At 44.6% G+C, this 25,635-nt stretch overlaps 16 non-coding genes across 16 annotated transcripts; all 16 read right to left on the bottom strand.

The window, feature by feature from the left end:
• Positions 1-345: 345 nt before the first annotated feature.
• LOC141194620 (U2 spliceosomal RNA) lies at positions 346-536 on the bottom strand. The gene has a single exon (XR_012267242.1). It is a non-coding gene; the product is annotated as a U2 spliceosomal RNA (small nuclear RNA).
• A 1,116-nt stretch (positions 537-1,652) lies between these two features.
• Positions 1,653-1,843, bottom strand: LOC141195807 (U2 spliceosomal RNA). Its single transcript, XR_012268383.1, has one exon. It is a non-coding gene; the product is annotated as a U2 spliceosomal RNA (small nuclear RNA).
• A 1,122-nt stretch (positions 1,844-2,965) lies between these two features.
• Positions 2,966-3,156, bottom strand: LOC141194619 (U2 spliceosomal RNA). Its single transcript, XR_012267241.1, has one exon. It is a non-coding gene; the product is annotated as a U2 spliceosomal RNA (small nuclear RNA).
• Positions 3,157-4,272: 1,116 nt separating this feature from the next.
• On the bottom strand, positions 4,273-4,463 carry LOC141194618 (U2 spliceosomal RNA). The gene has a single exon (XR_012267240.1). It is a non-coding gene; the product is annotated as a U2 spliceosomal RNA (small nuclear RNA).
• Positions 4,464-5,582: 1,119 nt separating this feature from the next.
• Positions 5,583-5,773, bottom strand: LOC141194617 (U2 spliceosomal RNA). The gene has a single exon (XR_012267239.1). It is a non-coding gene; the product is annotated as a U2 spliceosomal RNA (small nuclear RNA).
• A 1,120-nt stretch (positions 5,774-6,893) lies between these two features.
• On the bottom strand, positions 6,894-7,084 carry LOC141194616 (U2 spliceosomal RNA). The gene has a single exon (XR_012267238.1). It is a non-coding gene; the product is annotated as a U2 spliceosomal RNA (small nuclear RNA).
• Positions 7,085-8,206: 1,122 nt separating this feature from the next.
• Positions 8,207-8,389, bottom strand: LOC141196389 (U2 spliceosomal RNA). The gene has a single exon (XR_012268921.1). It is a non-coding gene; the product is annotated as a U2 spliceosomal RNA (small nuclear RNA).
• A 6,113-nt stretch (positions 8,390-14,502) lies between these two features.
• On the bottom strand, positions 14,503-14,693 carry LOC141194614 (U2 spliceosomal RNA). Its single transcript, XR_012267236.1, has one exon. It is a non-coding gene; the product is annotated as a U2 spliceosomal RNA (small nuclear RNA).
• Positions 14,694-15,813: 1,120 nt separating this feature from the next.
• On the bottom strand, positions 15,814-16,004 carry LOC141194613 (U2 spliceosomal RNA). Its single transcript, XR_012267235.1, has one exon. It is a non-coding gene; the product is annotated as a U2 spliceosomal RNA (small nuclear RNA).
• Positions 16,005-17,124: 1,120 nt separating this feature from the next.
• Positions 17,125-17,315, bottom strand: LOC141194612 (U2 spliceosomal RNA). The gene has a single exon (XR_012267234.1). It is a non-coding gene; the product is annotated as a U2 spliceosomal RNA (small nuclear RNA).
• A 1,122-nt stretch (positions 17,316-18,437) lies between these two features.
• LOC141194611 (U2 spliceosomal RNA) lies at positions 18,438-18,628 on the bottom strand. The gene has a single exon (XR_012267233.1). It is a non-coding gene; the product is annotated as a U2 spliceosomal RNA (small nuclear RNA).
• Positions 18,629-19,752: 1,124 nt separating this feature from the next.
• LOC141194610 (U2 spliceosomal RNA) lies at positions 19,753-19,943 on the bottom strand. Its single transcript, XR_012267232.1, has one exon. It is a non-coding gene; the product is annotated as a U2 spliceosomal RNA (small nuclear RNA).
• Positions 19,944-21,061: 1,118 nt separating this feature from the next.
• On the bottom strand, positions 21,062-21,252 carry LOC141194609 (U2 spliceosomal RNA). Its single transcript, XR_012267231.1, has one exon. It is a non-coding gene; the product is annotated as a U2 spliceosomal RNA (small nuclear RNA).
• Positions 21,253-22,371: 1,119 nt separating this feature from the next.
• LOC141194608 (U2 spliceosomal RNA) lies at positions 22,372-22,562 on the bottom strand. The gene has a single exon (XR_012267230.1). It is a non-coding gene; the product is annotated as a U2 spliceosomal RNA (small nuclear RNA).
• Positions 22,563-23,683: 1,121 nt separating this feature from the next.
• On the bottom strand, positions 23,684-23,874 carry LOC141194607 (U2 spliceosomal RNA). Its single transcript, XR_012267229.1, has one exon. It is a non-coding gene; the product is annotated as a U2 spliceosomal RNA (small nuclear RNA).
• Positions 23,875-24,993: 1,119 nt separating this feature from the next.
• LOC141194606 (U2 spliceosomal RNA) lies at positions 24,994-25,184 on the bottom strand. Its single transcript, XR_012267228.1, has one exon. It is a non-coding gene; the product is annotated as a U2 spliceosomal RNA (small nuclear RNA).
• Positions 25,185-25,635: the final 451 nt, after the last annotated feature.

Below are 25,635 nucleotides of genomic sequence, written 5' to 3'. Positions count from 1 at the left end.
ACTGAAAGGTCAATTATATTGTGCAGCTTATCTCACCACCTGTAGTTATTTAGGTGAAAGCTCCAAAATGCTTGCCTAATATGTCTGTTTATCCAAAAGGAAGTATAGAGGGAGAGCTAGATAGATAGCATTGCATTACATTACATTACATGGCAATGCAATGCACAGTTGCTGAAGTTGAACCAAAATGAGCTTGTCATCTGGCTTCTGCAACTTTTAACATGAAAAATCCAATGAGGAGAAGAAAAGCAAAGCCAAAGAGTCCATCCCAAAATCCGACAAACAAGCAAAATGAACAAAAAGCATTGAATTCAATTCTTTCTGATTTTAGAAACTGCATTAAAGAAGGGGTGCACCGGTCCTGGAGATACTGCAATACCAGGTCAATGCGTGGAGTGGACAGAGCAAGCTCTTTTTCCATCTCCCTGTTCTAAAAATCCATTTAATATATGGTCCCCAGATAGGGGACGTATCAGATATTAAACTGATAAGAACAGATACTACACTTGATCTTAGCCAAAAGGCCGAGAAGCGATAACCAGAATTGGTTTCCGACTACGGTGCCACCCAAGGATTCTGAAAAGTCCATTTGTGGAGATGGCCACCTGGACTCCCGTTAAGAAGACATGCTGTCAACCTCTAGATCCCTCACATGCCTGCACTTTTCGGCTTGCTGCTGCTGCAATCCACGCGTTTTAGATCTGCATAACTCCACCTCTTTTAGCACAGTACCCTCAACCCCCGGCTGTTCCCACCCGCCTCAACACCGTTGGAAGGGAGGAGAACCAATTAAGGCGGGGGGGGGGGTGGAACGAGCAGCTGTCTACCCTTAGCAGGAGGGTTGCTGATTAATTACCTCTCCTGCTGCTGCTGCTGCTGGCTGTCCAGCAGCAGACTGAAGGTGGCTGCTGCTGTGCGCAGGTATATAAAGGCTCAGAGCCTATTATGACACGCGCAGCCAGCGTTCCATTGCCACATTCCGTCTACTGCAGGCGGGATACCTGGATGGCTGAATGTCACTGAGAAGCTCACAGAGACCGCCATAAGCAACAGTTTAAAAGAATGCCACAGACTAATCAACCAAACTTTTTGGGTTGGTTTCTCTTTTATAGTCTGCAGGCATTAAATGAAAGAAGTCAGTTTTCCAGCAGAGGGAGACAACGTTTCAGAAAAGGCATTGTAGCAAACCAAAAAAGAAATTTTAAGCGCAGCAGAGTAACCAGCTCACATACCTGTTAGCTCAGGTGAGTTTAAAAGGCTGCTGTTGATAACAAGGGCATTTGCTAAATAGATGGTGTGTGTGCAACAATATACTGAAAGGTCAATTATATTGTGCAGCTTATCTCACCACCTGTAGTTATTTAGGTGAAAGCTCCAAAATGCTTGCCTAATATGTCTGTTTATCCAAAAGGAAGTATAGAGGGAGAGCTAGATAGATAGCATTGCATTACATTACATGGCAATGCAATGCACAGTTGCTGAAGTTGAACCAAAATGAGCTTGTCATCTGGCTTCTGCAACTTTTAACATGAAAAATCCAATGAGGAGAAGAAAAGCAAAGCCAAAGAGTCCATCCCAAAATCCGACAAACAAGCAAAATGAACAAAAAGCATTGAATTCAATTCTTTCTGATTTTAGAAACTGCATTAAAGAAGGGGTGCACCAGTCCTGGAGATACTGCAATACCAGGTCAATGCGTGGAGTGGACAGAGCAAGCTCTTTTTCCATCTCCCTGTTCTAAAAATCCATTTAATATATGGTCCCCAGATAGGGGACGTATCAGATATTAAACTGATAAGAACAGATACTACACTTGATCTTAGCCAAAAGGCCGAGAAGCGATAACCAGAATTGGTTTCCGACTACGGTGCCACCCAAGGATTCTGAAAAGTCCATTTGTGGAGATGGCCACCTGGACTCCCGTTAAGAAGACATGCTGTCAACCTCTAGATCCCTCACATGCCTGCACTTTTCGGCTTGCTGCTGCTGCAATCCACGCGTTTTAGATCTGCATAACTCCACCTCTTTTAGCACAGTACCCTCAACCCCCGGCTGTTCCCACCCGCCTCAACACCGTTGGAAGGGAGGAGAACCAATTAAGGCGGGGGGGGGGGGTGGAACGAGCAGCTGTCTACCCTTAGCAGGAGGGTTGCTGATTAATTACCTCTCCTGCTGCTGCTGCTGCTGGCTGTCCAGCAGCAGACTGAAGGTGGCTGCTGCTGTGCGCAGGTATATAAAGGCTCAGAGCCTATTATGACACGCGCAGCCAGCGTTCCATTGCCACATTCCGTCTACTGCAGGCGGGATACCTGGATGGCTGAATGTCACTGAGAAGCTCACAGAGACCGCCATAAGCAACAGTTTAAAAGAATGCCACAGACTAATCAACCAAACTTTTTGGTTTGGTTTCTCTTTTATAGTCTGCAGGCATTAAATGAAAGAAGTCAGTGTTCCAGCAGAGGGAGACAACGTTTCAGAAAAGGCATTGTAGCAAACCAAAAAAGAAATTTTAAGCGCAGCAGAGTAACCAGCTCACATACCTGTTAGCTCAGGTGAGTTTAAAAGGCTGCTGTTGATAACAAGGGCATTTGCTAAATAGATGGTGTGTGTGCATCAATATACTGAAAGGTCAATTATATTGTGCAGCTTATCTCACCACCTGTAGTTATTTAGGTGAAAGCTCCAAAATGCTTGCCTAATATGTCTGTTTATCCAAAAGGAAGTATAGAGGGAGAGCTAGATAGATAGCATTGCATTACATTACATTACATGGCAATGCAATGCACAGTTGCTGAAGTTGAACCAAAATGAGCTTGTCATCTGGCTTCTGCAACTTTTAACATGAAAAATCCAATGAGGAGAAGAAAAGCAAAGCCAAAGAGTCCATCCCAAAATCCGACAAACAATCAAAATGAACAAAAAGCATTGAATTCAATTCTTTCTGATTTTAGAAACTGCATTAAAGAAGGGGTGCACCGGTCCTGGAGATACTGCAATACCAGGTCAATGCGTGGAGTGGACAGAGCAAGCTCTTTTTCCATCTCCCTGTTCTAAAAATCCATTTAATATATGGTCCCCAGATAGGGGACGTATCAGATATTAAACTGATAAGAACAGATACTACACTTGATCTTAGCCAAAAGGCCGAGAAGCGATAACCAGAATTGGTTTCCGACTACGGTGCCACCCAAGGATTCTGAAAAGTCCATTTGTGGAGATGGCCACCTGGACTCCCGTTAAGAAGACATGCTGTCAACCTCTAGATCCCTCACATGCCTGCACTTTTCGGCTTGCTGCTGCTGCAATCCACGCGTTTTAGATCTGCATAACTCCACCTCTTTTAGCACAGTACCCTCAACCCCCGGCTGTTCCCACCCGCCTCAACACCGTTGGAAGGGAGGAGAACCAATTAAGGCGGGGGGGGGGGTGGAACGAGCAGCTGTCTACCCTTAGCAGGAGGGTTGCTGATTAATTACCTCTCCTGCTGCTGCTGCTGCTGGCTGTCCAGCAGCAGACTGAAGGTGGCTGCTGCTGTGCGCAGGTATATAAAGGCTCAGAGCCTATTATGACACGCGCAGCCAGCGTTCCATTGCCACATTCCGTCTACTGCAGGCGGGATACCTGGATGGCTGAATGTCACTGAGAAGCTCACAGAGACCGCCATAAGCAACAGTTTAAAAGAATGCCACAGACTAATCAACCAAACTTTTTGGGTTGGTTTCTCTTTTATAGTCTGCAGGCATTAAATGAAAGAAGTCAGTGTTCCAGCAGAGGGAGACAACGTTTCAGAAAAGGCATTGTAGCAAACCAAAAAAGAAATTTTAAGCGCAGCAGAGTAACCAGCTCACATACCTGTTAGCTCAGGTGAGTTTAAAAGGCTGCTGTTGATAACAAGGGCATTTGCTAAATAGATGGTGTGTGTGCAACAATATACTGAAAGGTCAATTATATTGTGCAGCTTATCTCACCACCTGTAGTTATTTAGGTGAAAGCTCCAAAATGCTTGCCTAATATGTCTGTTTATCCAAAAGGAAGTATAGAGGGAGAGCTAGATAGATAGCATTGCATTACATTACATGGCAATGCAATGCACAGTTGCTGAAGTTGAACCAAAATGAGCTTGTCATCTGGCTTCTGCAACTTTTAACATGAAAAATCCAATGAGGAGAAGAAAAGCAAAGCCAAAGAGTCCATCCCAAAATCCGACAAACAAGCAAAATGAACAAAAAGCATTGAATTCAATTCTTTCTGATTTTAGAAACTGCATTAAAGAAGGGGTGCACCGGTCCTGGAGATACTGCAATACCAGGTCAATGCGTGGAGTGGACAGAGCAAGCTCTTTTTCCATCTCCCTGTTCTAAAAATCCATTTAATATATGGTCCCCAGATAGGGGACGTATCAGATATTAAACTGATAAGAACAGATACTACACTTGATCTTAGCCAAAAGGCCGAGAAGCGATAACCAGAATTGGTTTCCGACTACGGTGCCACCCAAGGATTCTGAAAAGTCCATTTGTGGAGATGGCCACCTGGACTCCCGTTAAGAAGACATGCTGTCAACCTCTAGATCCCTCACATGCCTGCACTTTTCGGCTTGCTGCTGCTGCAATCCACGCGTTTTAGATCTGCATAACTCCACCTCTTTTAGCACAGTACCCTCAACCCCCGGCTGTTCCCACCCGCCTCAACACCGTTGGAAGGGAGGAGAACCAATTAAGGCGGGGGGGGGTGGAACGAGCAGCTGTCTACCCTTAGCAGGAGGGTTGCTGATTAATTACCTCTCCTGCTGCTGCTGCTGCTGGCTGTCCAGCAGCAGACTGAAGGTGGCTGCTGCTGTGCGCAGGTATATAAAGGCTCAGAGCCTATTATGACACGCGCAGCCAGCGTTCCATTGCCACATTCCGTCTACTGCAGGCGGGATACCTGGATGGCTGAATGTCACTGAGAAGCTCACAGAGACCGCCATAAGCAACAGTTTAAAAGAATGCCACAGACTAATCAACCAAACTTTTTGGGTTGGTTTCTCTTTTATAGTCTGCAGGCATTAAATGAAAGAAGTCAGTGTTCCAGCAGAGGGAGACAACGTTTCAGAAAAGGCATTGTAGCAAACCAAAAAAGAAATTTTAAGCGCAGCAGAGTAACCAGCTCACATACCTGTTAGCTCAGGTGAGTTTAAAAGGCTGCTGTTGATAACAAGGGCATTTGCTAAATAGATGGTGTGTGTGCAACAATATACTGAAAGGTCAATTATATTGTGCAGCTTATCTCACCACCTGTAGTTATTTAGGTGAAAGCTCCAAAATGCTTGCCTAATATGTCTGTTTATCCAAAAGGAAGTATAGAGGGAGAGCTAGATAGATAGCATTGCATTACATTACATTACATGGCAATGCAATGCACAGTTGCTGAAGTTGAACCAAAATGAGCTTGTCATCTGGCTTCTGCAACTTTTAACATGAAAAATCCAATGAGGAGAAGAAAAGCAAAGCCAAAGAGTCCATCCCAAAATCCGACAAACAAGCAAAATGAACAAAAAGCATTGAATTCAATTCTTTCTGATTTTAGAAACTGCATTAAAGAAGGGGTGCACCGGTCCTGGAGATACTGCAATACCAGGTCAATGCGTGGAGTGGACAGAGCAAGCTCTTTTTCCATCTCCCTGTTCTAAAAATCCATTTAATATATGGTCCCCAGATAGGGGACGTATCAGATATTAAACTGATAAGAACAGATACTACACTTGATCTTAGCCAAAAGGCCGAGAAGCGATAACCAGAATTGGTTTCCGACTACGGTGCCACCCAAGGATTCTGAAAAGTCCATTTGTGGAGATGGCCACCTGGACTCCCGTTAAGAAGACATGCTGTCAACCTCTAGATCCCTCACATGCCTGCACTTTTCGGCTTGCTGCTGCTGCAATCCACGCGTTTTAGATCTGCATAACTCCACCTCTTTTAGCACAGTACCCTCAACCCCCGGCTGTTCCCACCCGCCTCAACACCGTTGGAAGGGAGGAGAACCAATTAAGGCGGGGGGGGGGTGGAACGAGCAGCTGTCTACCCTTAGCAGGAGGGTTGCTGATTAATTACCTCTCCTGCTGCTGCTGCTGCTGGCTGTCCAGCAGCAGACTGAAGGTGGCTGCTGCTGTGCGCAGGTATATAAAGGCTCAGAGCCTATTATGACACGCGCAGCCAGCGTTCCATTGCCACATTCCGTCTACTGCAGGCGGGATACCTGGATGGCTGAATGTCACTGAGAAGCTCACAGAGACCGCCATAAGCAACAGTTTAAAAGAATGCCACAGACTAATCAACCAAACTTTTTGGGTTGGTTTCTCTTTTATAGTCTGCAGGCATTAAATGAAAGAAGTCAGTGTTCCAGCAGAGGGAGACAACGTTTCAGAAAAGGCATTGTAGCAAACCAAAAAAGAAATTTTAAGCGCAGCAGAGTAACCAGCTCACATACCTGTTAGCTCAGGTGAGTTTAAAAGGCTGCTGTTGATAACAAGGGCATTTGCTAAATAGATGGTGTGTGTGCAACAATATACTGAAAGGTCAATTATATTGTGCAGCTTATCTCACCACCTGTAGTTATTTAGGTGAAAGCTCCAAAATGCTTGCCTAATATGTCTGTTTATCCAAAAGGAAGTATAGAGGGAGAGCTAGATAGATAGCATTGCATTACATTACATTACATGGCAATGCAATGCACAGTTGCTGAAGTTGAACCAAAATGAGCTTGTCATCTGGCTTCTGCAACTTTTAACATGAAAAATCCAATGAGGAGAAGAAAAGCAAAGCCAAAGAGTCCATCCCAAAATCCGACAAACAAGCAAAATGAACAAAAAGCATTGAATTCAATTCTTTCTGATTTTAGAAACTGCATTAAAGAAGGGGTGCACCGGTCCTGGAGATACTGCAATACCAGGTCAATGCGTGGAGTGGACAGAGCAAGCTCTTTTTCCATCTCCCTGTTCTAAAAATCCATTTAATATATGGTCCCCAGATAGGGGACGTATCAGATATTAAACTGATAAGAACAGATACTACACTTGATCTTAGCCAAAAGGCCGAGAAGCGATAACCAGAATTGGTTTCCGACTACGGTGCCACCCAAGGATTCTGAAAAGTCCATTTGTGGAGATGGCCACCTGGACTCCCGTTAAGAAGACATGCTGTCAACCTCTAGATCCCTCACATGCCTGCACTTTTCGGCTTGCTGCTGCTGCAATCCACGCGTTTTAGATCTGCATAACTCCACCTCTTTTAGCACAGTACCCTCAACCCCCGGCTGTTCCCACCCGCCTCAACACCGTTGGAAGGGAGGAGAACCAATTAAGGCGGGGAGGGGGGGTGGAACGAGCAGCTGTCTACCCTTAGCAGGAGGGTTGCTGATTAATTACCTCTCCTGCTGCTGCTGCTGCTGGCTGTCCAGCAGCAGACTGGAGGTGGCTGCTGCTGTGCGCAGGTATATAAAGGCTCAGAGCCTATTATGACACGCGCAGCCAGCGTTCCATTGCCACATTCCGTCTACTGCAGGCGGGATACCTGGATGGCTGAATGTCACTGAGAAGCTCACAGAGACCGCCATAAGCAACAGTTTAAAAGAATGCCACAGACTAATCAACCAAACTTTTTGGGTTGGTTTCTCTTTTATAGTCTGCAGGCATTAAATGAAAGAAGTCAGTGTTCCAGCAGAGGGAGACAACGTTTCAGAAAAGGCATTGTAGCAAACCAAAAAAGAAATTTTAAGCGCAGCAGAGTAACCAGCTCACATACCTGTTAGCTCAGGTGAGTTTAAAAGGCTGCTGTTGATAACAAGGGCATTTGCTAAATAGATGGTGTGTGTGCAACAATATACTGAAAGGTCAATTATATTGTGCAGCTTATCTCACCACCTGTAGTTATTTAGGTGAAAGCTCCAAAATGCTTGCCTAATATGTCTGTTTATCCAAAAGGAAGTATAGAGGGAGAGCTAGATAGATAGCATTGCATTACATTACATTACATGGCAATGCAATGCACAGTTGCTGAAGTTGAACCAAAATGAGCTTGTCATCTGGCTTCTGCAACTTTTAACATGAAAAATCCAATGAGGAGAAGAAAAGCAAAGCCAAAGAGTCCATCCCAAAATCCGACAAACAAGCAAAATGAACAAAAAGCATTGAATTCAATTCTTTCTGATTTTAGAAACTGCATTAAAGAAGGGGTGCACCGGTCCTGGAGATACTGCAATACCAGGTCAATGCGTGGAGTGGACAGAGCAAGCTCTTTTTCCATCTCCCTGTTCTAAAAATCCATTTAATATATGGTCCCCAGATAGGGGACGTATCAGATATTAAACTGATAAGAACATATTTTTTTTTTTTTTTTTTTTTAAAACCATTCAGGTTAGTTTTATAGCAAATCAGTAGGATATACCAAAACTGTTGCAAAAAAACTTCTCATCATCATGGCCATATTTATTAAGCATAAAGCAACCTAATATTACAGAAAGAAGAACATCTTATTAATATAAACCAAAAGATCACTGAAATTTTACAATATGCCTCGACTTTTTAAATTTCCATATTCCCTCGGCATCTGTTCCACCACCGCTACTACTATCCATCTTGTAAGTCAAAAATAGCCTAGAAAGAATAATCCTAATACATTCATTTACTGTAATTGATTTCCTTTTAAATACACAAAGATTCCTCACATCCCACAAACTTTCTAACACACAAGCCATAATTAACCATAAAACTCTCTCCTTTACACGTCCACTTGCACCAATACCAAACATAACCACACGCCAATCCACAAAAGTCACTCCTGCCAAACTCCTACACAACCCCCCTACACATTTCCACACGTCTTGCGCAAAATCACAATTCCACATCAGATGCATAACCGTCTCACAACCATTACATCCATCTCTTGGACAAACATCCGACCTAATCAAACCTCTCTTCTTTTGAACGTCTCTCACTGGAAGAATATTGTGAAACGCCATCCACACTACATCCTTCTGTTTGTTGGACATCCCATACATACCCAACTTTCTCCAAGCATCCGCAACCTCATTCCCTCTCAAACCAACAATATTAGACTCGACCTCATTTGCACACAATTTCCTATACACCCTCTTAGTCATTCTAAACTCATCCGCCGGCACACTCAGCAAATCATACTTCTTGACAAACTTCTCAATCACCTCATACCTCACCGGACACTTAAAAGACACAGGCACTCTCGCATCCCTCTTTCTCCAACCTAACCCATACAACATCCATCCTGCAGAATAACTTGCCATACATGCACCCTTATTACCTTTACCCAACAATACCACAATCGTCTTAATATAATGGAGCCCTAAAAAAAACTCAACATTAGGAAATCCCAAACCACCATGCTGGCAGGCCTTATAAAGGCTTTCCCTCTTCAGCTTCTCCATCTTGCTGCACCAGAAAAAAGAAAAAATCATTTTCTCAACTCTCTTCACTTTCCTAAAAGGGGATGGAAAAATTATGGCCACAAAAAGCAGAATGGGTAAGATCACTGCTTTGATAACTAGAACTTTGCCCCGCAAAGAAAGATCTCTCATTCTCCAAAAATTCAATTTTCGCTCAACACGCATACCACACTCGTCCCAACTCTCATTTCCTTTCAGATCATCATTGAAAAATACCCCTAAAATCTTAATTGCACTCTCCTCATACTTAACACCTTCCATACGAATACTGTCATCTCCAAAGCATTTGAAACTACACTTAGTCCAGTTAACTCTAAAACCTGATGCACCACAGAAAAAATCCAAAAGCAACCTCACCCTATTCATTGAAGCCATACTTTCACTCACCATCACAACATCATCCATGTAACCTAACACCTTCACATGCTTACCCCCACTCCCAGGCACTAACAATCCTCTCATCATTTTCTCACGTCTCACTAAACACAGCAAAGGCTCAATCACACATACAAACAAGACAGGGGACATAGGGCACCCCTGTCTTACACCAGACCTAATCATCACTTTGTCAGACAACCATCCATTCACTAAAAACTCACTTGACACATAATCATATAAAGACTTAACTCCATTCAGAAAAACCCTAGGGAAACCCATCCTCTCCAATACTTTAAACAGAAACACATGCGAAACTCTATCAAAAGCCTTTTCGAAATCAATTGCTAACACCATACACTTCTGCTTTCTAGTCTTACAATCCCCAAGCATATCCCTTAACAATAACAAATTATCACTTATACTCCGACCAGGCACGGCACACACTTGGTCATCCTCCACAACCCTACCAATCACCTCACGCATACGATTTGCTAACAATTTACTGTAGACCTTATAATCAGCGTTAAGCAATGATATGGGTCTCCAGTTCTCCAAACGCTTTTTCTCACCCTTCTTAAACACAAGAACCACTATACCCTCTTTCATACTGTCACACAAAACACCATTCATCCACATATACCTACAAACCTCAGTCAAGTCCTTACCCAAAAACTCCCAAGCTTTCACATACAGCTCCACAGGCAACCCATCCTTCCCAGGCGTCTTATTCTTTTTAGCACTCATAACAACATTCCTCACCTCATCCAAAATAACATCCGCACACAAAGCATCACATTCATCCGAACCAAGTCTCTTCTCCATACCACTCAATACATGCGACACAAGTCCAGGATCAATCCATTTCTCATCGTACAACTTACTATAGAAGCCATTCACCTCATTCAACACATTCTTCCCAACCACACTAGATCCATCTTCACCTACCACTTCACTCAAATCCAACTTCCTTCCATTCATTTTTTTAAAAAAGTACCTGGTGCACTTTTCATTCTTTTCCAAATGCTCTAACTTGGTACGGTAAATAATCTCTTTACCTTTTTCATCCAGAAGACATTTTAACTCATTCTTAGCAACCTCAAGCTGATCAGACATATCCATTCCATTCCTAACACACCCACGCAACCAATCAATCCGTCTACTTAAGTCATTAAATCTATTACGATATCTGGCAGCTTTTTTGTAGCCCCATTTTTTAAAGAAAGTTTTTAACTGTAATTTCACCCAATCCCACCATTCAAGCACACTACCAAAATCACGCTTACGCCACCTCCAACTTGCATACCTTTTCTCCAACTCACTCATCACCTCCTCATCCTCCAACAACCTCGTATTCAATTTCCAAACCCCACCCCCAAACACCATGTCCCCATTCGCACTAAAAACTCCACGCAAACACTCATGATCAGAAAAAGGTACCTTATGTTGAACATAACTTGAACAAACCATATTTTTGGAAAATAACATCCTATCTATCCTCGATGAAATATTACCACGGTCAGCATAATATGTAGGCGGTGGTGGAATGCCATACTCAAGTATTGCAGCGTCTAAGAAAGAAAAATCAGAAATAAGTTGAGATAACTTTTTTCCTGTAATGTCCACATTACCTTCTGTGACACAATTACAGTCACCAACAAAAACTGTAGGAATTTTTCCAGGGAGAAAAAAACTCAATTTCTCAAGAAGAGCAAGCCGCTCCTCTTTTTTAGTAGGACAATATAAATTAATCATTCTAACCTTCCACCCCCTATAACTCAAAAAAACAATAATGCAGCGACCCACCTCCACAACCGTGTAACTATCAATAGTAATATTCTTATTACCAACTAAAATCCCCACACCATCATTTTTGTTAAAGCTGGACCCCGACCAAACATACTGGCCATAAGGCCAGTCCTTATCCCCTGGAGATTCAGTAATCCCACACTCTTGTAGACAATAGACATCTGCACTCAAACCCTTTAGATAATCCAGAACTGTTGTTCTTCGGGTAACAGATCTAATTTGCCTAACATTAAGGGACACAATGTCCCATCCAGAATGATGCGGCATAACTAAAGGGGATCACACATAACCTGAAAAAAAAAGAAAGAAAACATCAACTCAACCTTCATCAAGCAAAGCAAAGCTATTACCATCTGGCTGAATGCCAAATGTAACAATGTCAGGAGAAAATACATCTGATGGGTAAGCACGAGAGTCCACCGGGCTATCACACACGGCAGCAATGGATGAACACTCAGTCCTTGGCTTCTTCTTGACCACATCAGGATCCTCCTCATCAGAGAAACGGACAGCAGACAAGTCCCCTTGGCCACCGCCCCCGATCTCCTCTGAAGCAGTATTGCACCAAGATATGACAGGAGAATTGGACAAGTCCATTTCCCCCTCACCACGGACACCAAACTGGGGAGGGAAAGGTGACATCACCTCTGGAATCACCATGTCAAAGCCTCCTGACGCAGGAGGCTGAAGCTGGGCATCTTCAAATATGTCGTCCATCTGAGTGCCATCCTCTTCCTCTTGGGGAGCAGTTGCCTCCCCGACATCCGGAAGGGGACCTTGTGGAACCCTAGTAGAAGTCGAAGGAACAGCAGGCCCCTCCGCGACCACTTGAGCAAAAGACTTAGGAGTGGTTCTAGCTTGACACTGCCTAAGAACATGCCCCTCCTCACCACAAGCATCACACTTTACCTGGTTCTTGCAGTCTTTCGCCATATGACCAGACGTGTTACACCTCCTGCAGGTTGGAGGATACCTGCAGGACTCCTGGACATGACCATACTTCTTACATCTTCTGCAGAAAAAAGGAGCATCAGGAAAGTACAAGAAACCAGTGTCTCTCCCAATAGAGAAACTCATAGGAGGATAATGTATGCCCCCTGGCCCCTCGGGGTCTGTAGCAAAACGAACAAAGTACTTGTATTTGCCAGTCCACAAGCCTTCTTCATTCGAGATCTTGTGGGAAAAATGCACATAAGTACAATGCCTCCTCAAGAATACAGTAATGTCCTCCTGGGGGATAAAGGGATTGTGCATAAACACAACAACAGGAACATCCCCATTTGAATAGAGGACAGTAAAAGTGAGTCCATCTAGGAGGGAGTTCTCAGTATGGCCTTTCAAGGTTCTATAAAGATTTTGGCAAGCAGCCATAGTAGAAAGAACAAGCACATACCTTCCATGACTTCTAAATTCCTGCAGGCAAAGAATGTCCGACTTCTTAATCTTCAATGCTTCATAGAAGATGGCATTCACCAGGTAGGACATGGAAAAATGTCCCTTCTTCTCCTCGGAAATCTCAATGCGAAATCCATTCTTGACCCGGGGGTCCCCGGTCCCAGCAAATTTCAGCTTGACTCCCATAGTCAGCCACGGAAATCGCCTTCCCGTTTCCTCCTCACTCTCCCCCTATAGCAGCATCCAGCTTAAGCCACCGGAGTGGCGATGCTGGAAGGCCGAGGGCTAGCACTCAAGGAACCTGATGTCCAGACACTTGATCTGAGCCAAAAGGCCGAGAAGCGATAACCAGAATTGGTTTCCGACTACGGTGCCACCCAAGGATTCTGAAAAGTCCATTTGTGGAGATGGCCACCTGGACTCCCGTTAAGAAGACATGCTGTCAACCTCTAGATCCCTCACATGCCTGCACTTTTCGGCTTGCTGCTGCTGCAATCCACGCGTTTTAGATCTGCATAACTCCACCTCTTTTAGCACAGTACCCTCAACCCCCGGCTGTTCCCACCCGCCTCAACACCGTTGGAAGGGAGGAGAACCAATTAAGGCGGGGGGGGGGGTGGAACGAGCAGCTGTCTACCCTTAGCAGGAGGGTTGCTGATTAATTACCTCTCCTGCTGCTGCTGCTGCTGGCTGTCCAGCAGCAGACTGAAGGTGGCTGCTGCTGTGCGCAGGTATATAAAGGCTCAGAGCCTATTATGACACGCGCAGCCAGCGTTCCATTGCCACATTCCGTCTACTGCAGGCGGGATACCTGGATGGCTGAATGTCACTGAGAAGCTCACAGAGACCGCCATAAGCAACAGTTTAAAAGAATGCCACAGACTAATCAACCAAACTTTTTGGGTTGGTTTCTCTTTTATAGTCTGCAGGCATTAAATGAAAGAAGTCAGTGTTCCAGCAGAGGGAGACAACGTTTCAGAAAAGGCATTGTAGCAAACCAAAAAAGAAATTTTAAGCGCAGCAGAGTAACCAGCTCACATACCTGTTAGCTCAGGTGAGTTTAAAAGGCTGCTGTTGATAACAAGGGCATTTGCTAAATAGATGGTGTGTGTGCAACAATATACTGAAAGGTCAATTATATTGTGCAGCTTATCTCACCACCTGTAGTTATTTAGGTGAAAGCTCCAAAATGCTTGCCTAATATGTCTGTTTATCCAAAAGGAAGTATAGAGGGAGAGCTAGATAGATAGCATTGCATTACATTACATTACATGGCAATGCAATGCACAGTTGCTGAAGTTGAACCAAAATGAGCTTGTCATCTGGCTTCTGCAACTTTTAACATGAAAAATCCAATGAGGAGAAGAAAAGCAAAGCCAAAGAGTCCATCCCAAAATCCGACAAACAAGCAAAATGAACAAAAAGCATTGAATTCAATTCTTTCTGATTTTAGAAACTGCATTAAAGAAGGGGTGCACCGGTCCTGGAGATACTGCAATACCAGGTCAATGCGTGGAGTGGACAGAGCAAGCTCTTTTTCCATCTCCCTGTTCTAAAAATCCATTTAATATATGGTCCCCAGATAGGGGACGTATCAGATATTAAACTGATAAGAACAGATACTACACTTGATCTTAGCCAAAAGGCCGAGAAGCGATAACCAGAATTGGTTTCCGACTACGGTGCCACCCAAGGATTCTGAAAAGTCCATTTGTGGAGATGGCCACCTGGACTCCCGTTAAGAAGACATGCTGTCAACCTCTAGATCCCTCACATGCCTGCACTTTTCGGCTTGCTGCTGCTGCAATCCACGTGTTTTAGATCTGCATAACTCCACCTCTTTTAGCACAGTACCCTCAACCCCCGGCTGTTCCCACCCGCCTCAACACCGTTGGAAGGGAGGAGAACCAATTAAGGCGGGGGGGGGGTGGAACGAGCAGCTGTCTACCCTTAGCAGGAGGGTTGCTGATTAATTACCTCTCCTGCTGCTGCTGCTGCTGGCTGTCCAGCAGCAGACTGAAGGTGGCTGCTGCTGTGCGCAGGTATATAAAGGCTCAGAGCCTATTATGACACGCGCAGCCAGCGTTCCATTGCCACATTCCGTCTACTGCAGGCGGGATACCTGGATGGCTGAATGTCACTGAGAAGCTCACAGAGACCGCCATAAGCAACAGTTTAAAAGAATGCCACAGACTAATCAACCAAACTTTTTGGGTTGGTTTCTCTTTTATAGTCTGCAGGCATTAAATGAAAGAAGTCAGTGTTCCAGCAGAGGGAGACAACGTTTCAGAAAAGGCATTGTAGCAAACCAAAAAAGAAATTTTAAGCGCAGCAGAGTAACCAGCTCACATACCTGTTAGCTCAGGTGAGTTTAAAAGGCTGCTGTTGATAACAAGGGCATTTGCTAAATAGATGGTGTGTGTGCAACAATATACTGAAAGGTCAATTATATTGTGCAGCTTATCTCACCACCTGTAGTTATTTAGGTGAAAGCTCCAAAATGCTTGCCTAATATGTCTGTTTATCCAAAAGGAAGTATAGAGGGAGAGCTAGATAGATAGCATTGCATTACATTACATTACATGGCAATGCAATGCACAGTTGCTGAAGTTGAACCAAAATGAGCTTGTCATCTGGCTTCTGCAACTTTTAACATGAAAAATCCAATGAGGAGAAGAAAAGCAAAGCCAAAGAGTCCATCCCAAAATCCGACAAACAAGCAAAATGAACAAAAAGCATTGAATTCAATTCTTTCTGATTTTAGAAACTGCATTAAAGAAGGGGTGCACCGGTCCTGGAGATACTGCAATACCAGGTCAATGCGTGGAGTGGACAGAGCAAGCTCTTTTTCCATCTCCCTGTTCTAAAAATCCATTTAATATATGGTCCCCAGATAGGGGACGTATCAGATATTAAACTGATAAGAACAGATACTACACTTGATCTTAGCCAAAAGGCCGAGAAGCGATAACCAGAATTGGTTTCCGACTACGGTGCCACCCAAGGATTCTGAAAAGTCCATTTGTGGAGATGGCCACCTGGACTCCCGTTAAGAAGACATGCTGTCAACCTCTAGATCCCTCACATGCCTGCACTTTTCGGCTTGCTGCTGCTGCAATCCACGCGTTTTAGATCTGCATAACTCCACCTCTTTTAGCACAGTACCCTCAACCCCCGGCTGTTCCCACCCGCCTCAACACCGTTGGAAGGGAGGAGAACCAATTAAGGCGGGGGGGGGGTGGAACGAGCAGCTGTCTACCCTTAGCAGGAGGGTTGCTGATTAATTACCTCTCCTGCTGCTGCTGCTGCTGGCTGTCCAGCAGCAGACTGAAGGTGGCTGCTGCTGTGCGCAGGTATATAAAGGCTCAGAGCCTATTATGACACGCGCAGCCAGCGTTCCATTGCCACATTCCGTCTACTGCAGGCGGGATACCTGGATGGCTGAATGTCACTGAGAAGCTCACAGAGACCGCCATAAGCAACAGTTTAAAAGAATGCCACAGACTAATCAACCAAACTTTTTGGGTTGGTTTCTCTTTTATAGTCTGCAGGCATTAAATGAAAGAAGTCAGTGTTCCAGCAGAGGGAGACAACGTTTCAGAAAAGGCATTGTAGCAAACCAAAAAAGAAATTTTAAGCGCAGCAGAGTAACCAGCTCACATACCTGTTAGCTCAGGTGAGTTTAAAAGGCTGCTGTTGATAACAAGGGCATTTGCTAAATAGATGGTGTGTGTGCAACAATATACTGAAAGGTCAATTATATTGTGCAGCTTATCTCACCACCTGTAGTTATTTAGGTGAAAGCTCCAAAATGCTTGCCTAATATGTCTGTTTATCCAAAAGGAAGTATAGAGGGAGAGCTAGATAGATAGCATTGCATTACATTACATTACATGGCAATGCAATGCACAGTTGCTGAAGTTGAACCAAAATGAGCTTGTCATCTGGCTTCTGCAACTTTTAACATGAAAAATCCAATGAGGAGAAGAAAAGCAAAGCCAAAGAGTCCATCCCAAAATCCGACAAACAAGCAAAATGAACAAAAAGCATTGAATTCAATTCTTTCTGATTTTAGAAACTGCATTAAAGAAGGGGTGCACCGGTCCTGGAGATACTGCAATACCAGGTCAATGCGTGGAGTGGACAGAGCAAGCTCTTTTTCCATCTCCCTGTTCTAAAAATCCATTTAATATATGGTCCCCAGATAGGGGACGTATCAGATATTAAACTGATAAGAACAGATACTACACTTGATCTTAGCCAAAAGGCCGAGAAGCGATAACCAGAATTGGTTTCCGACTACGGTGCCACCCAAGGATTCTGAAAAGTCCATTTGTGGAGATGGCCACCTGGACTCCCGTTAAGAAGACATGCTGTCAACCTCTAGATCCCTCACATGCCTGCACTTTTCGGCTTGCTGCTGCTGCAATCCACGCGTTTTAGATCTGCATAACTCCACCTCTTTTAGCACAGTACCCTCAACCCCCGGCTGTTCCCACCCGCCTCAACACCGTTGGAAGGGAGGAGAACCAATAAAGGCGGGGGGGGGGGGTGGAACGAGCAGCTGTCTACCCTTAGCAGGAGGGTTGCTGATTAATTACCTCTCCTGCTGCTGCTGCTGCTGGCTGTCCAGCAGCAGACTGAAGGTGGCTGCTGCTGTGCGCAGGTATATAAAGGCTCAGAGCCTATTATGACACGCGCAGCCAGCGTTCCATTGCCACATTCCGTCTACTGCAGGCGGGATACCTGGATGGCTGAATGTCACTGAGAAGCTCACAGAGACCGCCATAAGCAACAGTTTAAAAGAATGCCACAGACTAATCAACCAAACTTTTTGGGTTGGTTTCTCTTTTATAGTCTGCAGGCATTAAATGAAAGAAGTCAGTGTTCCAGCAGAGGGAGACAACGTTTCAGAAAAGGCATTGTAGCAAACCAAAAAAGAAATTTTAAGCGCAGCAGAGTAACCAGCTCACATACCTGTTAGCTCAGGTGAGTTTAAAAGGCTGCTGTTGATAACAAGGGCATTTGCTAAATAGATGGTGTGTGTGCAACAATATACTGAAAGGTCAATTATATTGTGCAGCTTATCTCACCACCTGTAGTTATTTAGGTGAAAGCTCCAAAATGCTTGCCTAATATGTCTGTTTATCCAAAAGGAAGTATAGAGGGAGAGCTAGATAGATAGCATTGCATTACATTACATTACATGGCAATGCAATGCACAGTTGCTGAAGTTGAACCAAAATGAGCTTGTCATCTGGCTTCTGCAACTTTTAACATGAAAAATCCAATGAGGAGAAGAAAAGCAAAGCCAAAGAGTCCATCCCAAAATCCGACAAACAAGCAAAATGAACAAAAAGCATTGAATTCAATTCTTTCTGATTTTAGAAACTGCATTAAAGAAGGGGTGCACCGGTCCTGGAGATACTGCAATACCAGGTCAATGCGTGGAGTGGACAGAGCAAGCTCTTTTTCCATCTCCCTGTTCTAAAAATCCATTTAATATATGGTCCCCAGATAGGGGACGTATCAGATATTAAACTGATAAGAACAGATACTACACTTGATCTTAGCCAAAAGGCCGAGAAGCGATAACCAGAATTGGTTTCCGACTACGGTGCCACCCAAGGATTCTGAAAAGTCCATTTGTGGAGATGGCCACCTGGACTCCCGTTAAGAAGACATGCTGTCAACCTCTAGATCCCTCACATGCCTGCACTTTTCGGCTTGCTGCTGCTGCAATCCACGCGTTTTAGATCTGCATAACTCCACCTCTTTTAGCACAGTACCCTCAACCCCCGGCTGTTCCCACCCGCCTCAACACCGTTGGAAGGGAGGAGAACAAATTAAGGCGGGGGGGGGGGTGGAACGAGCAGCTGTCTACCCTTAGCAGGAGGGTTGCTGATTAATTACCTCTCCTGCTGCTGCTGCTGCTGCTGGCTGTCCAGCAGCAGACTGAAGGTGGCTGCTGCTGTGCGCAGGTATATAAAGGCTCAGAGCCTATTATGACACGCGCAGCCAGCGTTCCATTGCCACATTCCGCCTACTGCAGGCGGGATACCTGGATGGCTGAATGTCACTGAGAAGCTCACAGAGACCGCCATAAGCAACAGTTTAAAAGAATGCCACAGACTAATCAACCAAACTTTTTGGGTTGGTTTCTCTTTTATAGTCTGCAGGCATTAAATGAAAGAAGTCAGTGTTCCAGCAGAGGGAGACAACGTTTCAGAAAAGGCATTGTAGCAAACCAAAAAAGAAATTTTAAGCGCAGCAGAGTAACCAGCTCACATACCTGTTAGCTCAGGTGAGTTTAAAAGGCTGCTGTTGATAACAAGGGCATTTGCTAAATAGATGGTGTGTGTGCAACAATATACTGAAAGGTCAATTATATTGTGCAGCTTATCTCACCACCTGTAGTTATTTAGGTGAAAGCTCCAAAATGCTTGCCTAATATGTCTGTTTATCCAAAAGGAAGTATAGAGGGAGAGCTAGATAGATAGCATTGCATTACATTACATTACATGGCAATGCAATGCACAGTTGCTGAAGTTGAACCAAAATGAGCTTGTCATCTGGCTTCTGCAACTTTTAACATGAAAAATCCAATGAGGAGAAGAAAAGCAAAGCCAAAGAGTCCATCCCAAAATCCGACAAACAAGCAAAATGAACAAAAAGCATTGAATTCAATTCTTTCTGATTTTAGAAACTGCATTAAAGAAGGGGTGCACCGGTCCTGGAGATACTGCAATACCAGGTCAATGCGTGGAGTGGACAGAGCAAGCTCTTTTTCCATCTCCCTGTTCTAAAAATCCATTTAATATATGGTCCCCAGATAGGGGACGTATCAGATATTAAACTGATAAGAACAGATACTACACTTGATCTTAGCCAAAAGGCCGAGAAGCGATAACCAGAATTGGTTTCCGACTACGGTGCCACCCAAGGATTCTGAAAAGTCCATTTGTGGAGATGGCCACCTGGACTCCCGTTAAGAAGACATGCTGTCAACCTCTAGATCCCTCACATGCCTGCACTTTTCGGCTTGCTGCTGCTGCAATCCACGCGTTTTAGATCTGCATAACTCCACCTCTTTTAGCACAGTACCCTCAACCCCCGGCTGTTCCCACCCGCCTCAACACCGTTGGAAGGGAGGAGAACCAATAAAGGCGGGGGGGGGGGTGGAACGAGCAGCTGTCTACCCTTAGCAGGAGGGTTGCTGATTAATTACCTCTCCTGCTGCTGCTGCTGGCTGTCCAGCAGCAGACTGAAGGTGGCTGCTGCTGTGCGCAGGTATATAAAGGCTCAGAGCCTATTATGACACGCGCAGCCAGCGTTCCATTGCCACATTCCGTCTACTGCAGGCGGGATACCTGGATGGCTGAATGTCACTGAGAAGCTCACAGCGACCGCCATAAGCAACAGTTTAAAAGAATGCCACAGACTAATCAACCAAACTTTTTGGGTTGCTTTCTCTTTTATAGTCTGCAGGCATTAAATGAAAGAAGTCAGTGTTCCAGCAGAGGGAGACAACGTTTCAGAAAAGGCATTGTAGCAAACCAAAAAAGAAATTTTAAGCGCAGCAGAGTAACCAGCTCACATACCTGTTAGCTCAGGTGAGTTTAAAAGGCTGCTGTTGATAACAAGGGCATTTGCTAAATAGATGGTGTGTGTGCAACAATATACTGAAAGGTCAATTATATTGTGCAGCTTATCTCACCACCTGTAGTTATTTAGGTGAAAGCTCCAAAATGCTTGCCTAATATGTCTGTTTATCCAAAAGGAAGTATAGAGGGAGAGCTAGATAGATAGCATTGCATTACATTACATTACATGGCAATGCAATGCACAGTTGCTGAAGTTGAACCAAAATGAGCTTGTCATCTGGCTTCTGCAACTTTTAACATGAAAAATCCAATGAGGAGAAGAAAAGCAAAGCCAAAGAGTCCATCCCAAAATCCGACAAACAAGCAAAATGAACAAAAAGCATTGAATTCAATTCTTTCTGATTTTAGAAACTGCATTAAAGAAGGGGTGCACCGGTCCTGGAGATACTGCAATACCAGGTCAATGCGTGGAGTGGACAGAGCAAGCTCTTTTTCCATCTCCCTGTTCTAAAAATCCATTTAATATATGGTCCCCAGATAGGGGACGTATCAGATATTAAACTGATAAGAACAGATACTACACTTGATCTTAGCCAAAAGGCCGAGAAGCGATAACCAGAATTGGTTTCCGACTACGGTGCCACCCAAGGATTCTGAAAAGTCCATTTGTGGAGATGGCCACCTGGACTCCCGTTAAGAAGACATGCTGTCAACCTCTAGATCCCTCACATGCCTGCACTTTTCGGCTTGCTGCTGCTGCAATCCACGCGTTTTAGATCTGCATAACTCCACCTCTTTTAGCACAGTACCCTCAACCCCCGGCTGTTCCCACCCGCCTCAACACCGTTGGAAGGGAGGAGAACCAATTAAGGCGGGGGGGGGTGGAACGAGCAGCTGTCTACCCTTAGCAGGAGGGTTGCTGATTAATTACCTCTCCTGCTGCTGCTGCTGCTGGCTGTCCAGCAGCAGACTGAAGGTGGCTGCTGCTGTGCGCAGGTATATAAAGGCTCAGAGCCTATTATGACACGCGCAGCCAGCGTTCCATTGCCACATTCCGTCTACTGCAGGCGGGATACCTGGATGGCTGAATGTCACTGAGAAGCTCACAGCGACCGCCATAAGCAACAGTTTAAAAGAATGCCACAGACTAATCAACCAAACTTTTTGGGTTGGTTTCTCTTTTATAGTCTGCAGGCATTAAATGAAAGAAGTCAGTGTTCCAGCAGAGGGAGACAACGTTTCAGAAAAGGCATTGTAGCAAACCAAAAAAGAAATTTTAAGCGCAGCAGAGTAACCAGCTCACATACCTGTTAGCTCAGGTGAGTTTAAAAGGCTGCTGTTGATAACAAGGGCATTTGCTAAATAGATGGTGTGTGTGCAACAATATACTGAAAGGTCAATTATATTGTGCAGCTTATCTCACCACCTGTAGTTATTTAGGTGAAAGCTCCAAAATGCTTGCCTAATATGTCTGTTTATCCAAAAGGAAGTATAGAGGGAGAGCTAGATAGATAGCATTGCATTACATTACATTACATGGCAATGCAATGCACAGTTGCTGAAGTTGAACCAAAATGAGCTTGTCATCTGGCTTCTGCAACTTTTAACATGAAAAATCCAATGAGGAGAAGAAAAGCAAAGCCAAAGAGTCCATCCCAAAATCCGACAAACAAGCAAAATGAACAAAAAGCATTGAATTCAATTCTTTCTGATTTTAGAAACTGCATTAAAGAAGGGGTGCACCGGTCCTGGAGATACTGCAATACCAGGTCAATGCGTGGAGTGGACAGAGCAAGCTCTTTTTCCATCTCCCTGTTCTAAAAATCCATTTAATATATGGTCCCCAGATAGGGGACGTATCAGATATTAAACTGATAAGAACAGATACTACACTTGATCTTAGCCAAAAGGCCGAGAAGCGATAACCAGAATTGGTTTCCGACTACGGTGCCACCCAAGGATTCTGAAAAGTCCATTTGTGGAGATGGCCACCTGGACTCCCGTTAAGAAGACATGCTGTCAACCTCTAGATCCCTCACATGCCTGCACTTTTCGGCTTACTGCTGCTGCAATCCACGCGTTTTAGATCTGCATAACTCCACCTCTTTTAGCACAGTACCCTCAACCCCCGGCTGTTCCCACCCGCCTCAACACCGTTGGAAGGGAGGAGAACCAATTAAGGCGGGGGGGGGGGTGGAACGAGCAGCTGTCTACCCTTAGCAGGAGGGTTGCTGATTAATTACCTCTCCTGCTGCTGCTGCTGCTGGCTGTCCAGCAGCAGACTGAAGGTGGCTGCTGCTGTGCGCAGGTATATAAAGGCTCAGAGCCTATTATAACACGCGCAGCCAGCGTTCCATTGCCACATTCCGTCTACTGCAGGCGGGATACCTGGATGGCTGAATGTCACTGAGAAGCTCACAGAGACCGCCATAAGCAACAGTTTAAAAGAATGCCACAGACTAATCAACCAAACTTTTTGGGTTGGTTTCTCTTTTATAGTCTGCAGGCATTAAATGAAAGAAGTCAGTGTTCCAGCAGAGGGAGACAACGTTTCAGAAAAGGCATTGTAGCAAACCAAAAAAGAAATTTTAAGCGCAGCAGAGTAACCAGCGCACATACCTGTTAGCTCAGGTGAGTTTAAAAGGCTGCTGTTGATAACAAGGGCATTTGCTAAATAGATGGTGTGTGTGCAACAATATACTGAAAGGTCAATTATATTGTGCAGCTTATCTCACCACCTGTAGTTATTTAGGTGAAAGCTCCAAAATGCTTGCCTAATATGTCTGTTTATCCAAAAGGAAGTATAGAGGGAGAGCTAGATAGATAGCATTGCATTACATTACATTACATGGCAATGCAATGCACAGTTGCTGAAGTTGAACCAAAATGAGCTTGTCATCTGGCTTCTGCAACTCTTAACATGAAAAATCCAATGAGGAGAAGAAAAGCAAAGCCAAAGAGTCCATCCCAAAATCCGACAAACAAGCAAAATGAACAAAAAGCATTGAATTCAATTCTTTCTGATTTTAGAAACTGCATTAAAGAAGGGGTGCACCGGTCCTGGAGATACTGCAATACCAGGTCAATGCGTGGAGTGGACAGAGCAAGCTCTTTTTCCATCTCCCTGTTCTAAAAATCCATTTAATATATGGTCCCCAGATAGGGGACGTATCAGATATTAAACTGATAAGAACAGATACTACACTTGATCTTAGCCAAAAGGCCGAGAAGCGATAACCAGAATTGGTTTCCGACTACGGTGCCACCCAAGGATTCTGAAAAGTCCATTTGTGGAGATGGCCACCTGGACTCCCGTTAAGAAGACATGCTGTCAACCTCTAGATCCCTCACATGCCTGCACTTTTCGGCTTGCTGCTGCTGCAATCCACGCGTTTTAGATCTGCATAACTCCACCTCTTTTAGCACAGTACCCTCAACCCCCGGCTGTTCCCACCCGCCTCAACAGCGTTGGAAGGGAGGAGAACCAATTAAGGCGGGGGGGGGTGGAACGAGCAGCTGTCTACCCTTAGCAGGAGGGTTGCTGATTAATTACCTCTCCTGCTGCTGCTGCTGCTGGCTGTCCAGCAGCAGACTGAAGGTGGCTGCTGCTGTGCGCAGGTATATAAAGGCTCAGAGCCTATTATGACACGCGCAGCCAGCGTTCCATTGCCACATTCCGTCTACTGCAGGCGGGATACCTGGATGGCTGAATGTCACTGAGAAGCTCACAGAGACCGCCATAAGCAACAGTTTAAAAGAATGCCACAGACTAATCAACCAAACTTTTTGGGTTGGTTTCTCTTTTATAGTCTGCAGGCATTAAATGAAAGAAGTCAGTGTTCCAGCAGAGGGAGACAACGTTTCAGAAAAGGCATTGTAGCAAACCAAAAAAGAAATTTTAAGCGCAGCAGAGTAACCAGCTCACATACCTGTTAGCTCAGGTGAGTTTAAAAGGCTGCTGTTGATAACAAGGGCATTTGCTAAATAGATGGTTTGTGTGCAACAATATACTGAAAGGTCAATTATATTGTGCAGCTTATCTCACCACCTGTAGTTATTTAGGTGAAAGCTCCAAAATGCTTGCCTAATATGTCTGTTTATCCAAAAGGAAGTATAGAGGGAGAGCTAGATAGATAGCATTGCATTACATTACATTACATGGCAATGCAATGCACAGTTGCTGAAGTTGAACCAAAATGAGCTTGTCATCTGGCTTCTGCAACTTTTAACATGAAAAATCCAATGAGGAGAAGAAAAGCAAAGCCAAAGAGTCCATCCCAAAATCCGACAAACAAGCAAAATGAACAAAAAGCATTGAATTCAATTCTTTCTGATTTTAGAAACTGCATTAAAGAAGGGGTGCACCGGTCCTGGAGATACTGCAATACCAGGTCAATGCGTGGAGTGGACAGAGCAAGCTCTTTTTCCATCTCCCTGTTCTAAAAATCCATTTAATATATGGTCCCCAGATAGGGGACGTATCAGATATTAAACTGATAAGAACAGATACTACACTTGATCTTAGCCAAAAGGCCGAGAAGCGATAACCAGAATTGGTTTCCGACTACGGTGCCACCCAAGGATTCTGAAAAGTCCATTTGTGGAGATGGCCACCTGGACTCCCGTTAAGAAGACATGCTGTCAACCTCTAGATCCCTCACATGCCTGCACTTTTCGGCTTGCTGCTGCTGCAATCCACGCGTTTTAGATCTGCATAACTCCACCTCTTTTAGCACAGTACCCTCAACCCCCGGCTGTTCCCACCCGCCTCAACACCGTTGGAAGGGAGGAGAACCAATTAAGGCGGGGGGGGGGGGGTGGAACGAGCAGCTGTCTACCCTTAGCAGGAGGGTTGCTGATTAATTACCTCTCCTGCTGCTGCTGCTGCTGGCTGTCCAGCAGCAGACTGAAGGTGGCTGCTGCTGTGCGCAGGTATATAAAGGCTCAGAGCCTATTATGACACGCGCAGCCAGCGTTCCATTGCCACATTCCGTCT

The sequence above is a fragment of the Phyllobates terribilis genome, unplaced genomic scaffold (genome assembly GCF_046119375.1).
Source record: "Phyllobates terribilis strain yellow unplaced genomic scaffold, ASM4611937v1 Scaffold_74__1_contigs__length_7073193, whole genome shotgun sequence".
Lineage (NCBI taxonomy): Eukaryota > Metazoa > Chordata > Amphibia > Anura > Dendrobatidae > Phyllobates > Phyllobates terribilis.
The sequence above is the reverse complement of the archived record's forward strand: the minus strand, read 5'-3'. Positions and strand labels throughout refer to the sequence as shown.